The 1520-nt window shown below is 42.2% G+C and overlaps 1 pseudogene; it reads right to left on the reverse strand.

Moving 5' to 3' along the window:
* Positions 1-934: 934 nt before the first annotated feature.
* Positions 935-1520, reverse strand: part of LOC102847958 — a 1999-nt pseudogene continuing 1413 nt past the window's right edge.

The raw sequence follows: 1520 nt of genomic DNA on the forward strand, positions 1-1520 counted from the left end.
GCTGTCAAGTAGTTCATAGTGATCCTATGAAAAAACTCTGTTCTATTCTGTGCCATCCTCACACTCTCTGACACACAAGAGCCCACTGTGGCAGTCACTATGTCAATCTACCTGGTTGAGGGTCTTCCTCCCCTTCACTAACTGCCCACCCTTCCCAACATCATGTCCCTTTCCAAGGAATAGACTCTCCTAGCAACATGCTCAAAGTATGTGAGGCAAAGTCTCATCATTCTTGCCTCCAAAAGGACTCCAGATGCACCCTCTCCAAGACATAACCGTTTTCTCTCTTGGCCATCCATGAGATGTTCAGTGCTCTTCTTCAACACCACAGTCAAAGGCATCGATTCTTCTGCCATTCTTATTCATTAAGTGGTATGGCACTTGTCTGTCATTTTGCTGTACTCAGATAAGTTGGAGTCGCTGTGATAATGAAAGCTGTGTCACTGGTGTGTCAAATGTCATAAGCATTACCCATGGTGGACAGGTTTTGTCGAAGCTCAGACAGACAAGGAAGAAAGATGGGCCATCTACTTTACAAATAACAGGCCTTTGAAAACCCTATGAACACTAAAAGAATGAGGATTGTTATAGTAGTGTAGTAGTAAAGCCCAGAAAGCAGTCAGTTGAAATGAGGAAAATAAGAACATTGTTTAATAATTGGAACATGGAATATACATAGTTTGAAAGTTGAAAAACTAGAAATTGTTAAAAATGAAATGGAACACATGAACATAGTGGGCATTAGTGAGAAGATATGGACCAGCTTTGGCCTTTTTTTTTTTTTTTTTTTTTGGCTAGGTCATAAATGTTTTCCTGTTTAGCACAGAGGAAGCTTGAGAGTGAGTACGTGGTCATTTGATATTTTTATTACTTAATCTTACAGAATGTAAATATATACCTACACATATGTAGGACATTCTTATCAAAATTCCACTTAGTCACTAAAAGCAGATTCACTATCTGAACTTTCTTCTGCATTTTTTGCATTTTCACCATCAGGCATGGGAGCATCTGGTCTCTCAAGAAGATCTGGGTCTAGGCCTTCTGACATCATTTTGTTCCTTACTGCCAACACTGGAACACCCACTTGAACCACATTCGGCAGACCCTGGATCCGTGGCTACAGTTAAGATATTTTCTACTGCTACTTCACTTTCCTGTGGCCCAGAGTCTTGGGTACTGTTCTGCTGTGACTGCACAGAAGTGGCGTCAGATTGTGGTCCATTCGTGACACTATTACTTACAGGAAATACTTCAAAACTGACATCATCTAGTCCCAGAAAAGAAGACAGCCTTGCATCTAAAATGTTGTTGTTGTTATGTGCCGTCACGTCGTTTGCGACTCATAGCGACCCTATGTACAACAGCCCTAAATCGTGCTCTATCCTGTGCCAATCTCAATGCCTTTGACACACCCATCCCGATTACCCCAGTCACTGAATCAGTCCACCTCATAGAGGGTCTTCCCCTCCTGCGCTGTCCCTCTACTTTACCCAGCATGATGTCCCTCTCTAAAGACC

Source organism: Elephantulus edwardii, unplaced genomic scaffold (assembly GCF_000299155.1).
Source record: "Elephantulus edwardii isolate Elephantulus edwardi_28Jun2011 unplaced genomic scaffold, EleEdw1.0 scaffold00269, whole genome shotgun sequence".
In the NCBI taxonomy this organism is placed as follows: Eukaryota; Metazoa; Chordata; class Mammalia; order Macroscelidea; family Macroscelididae; genus Elephantulus; species Elephantulus edwardii.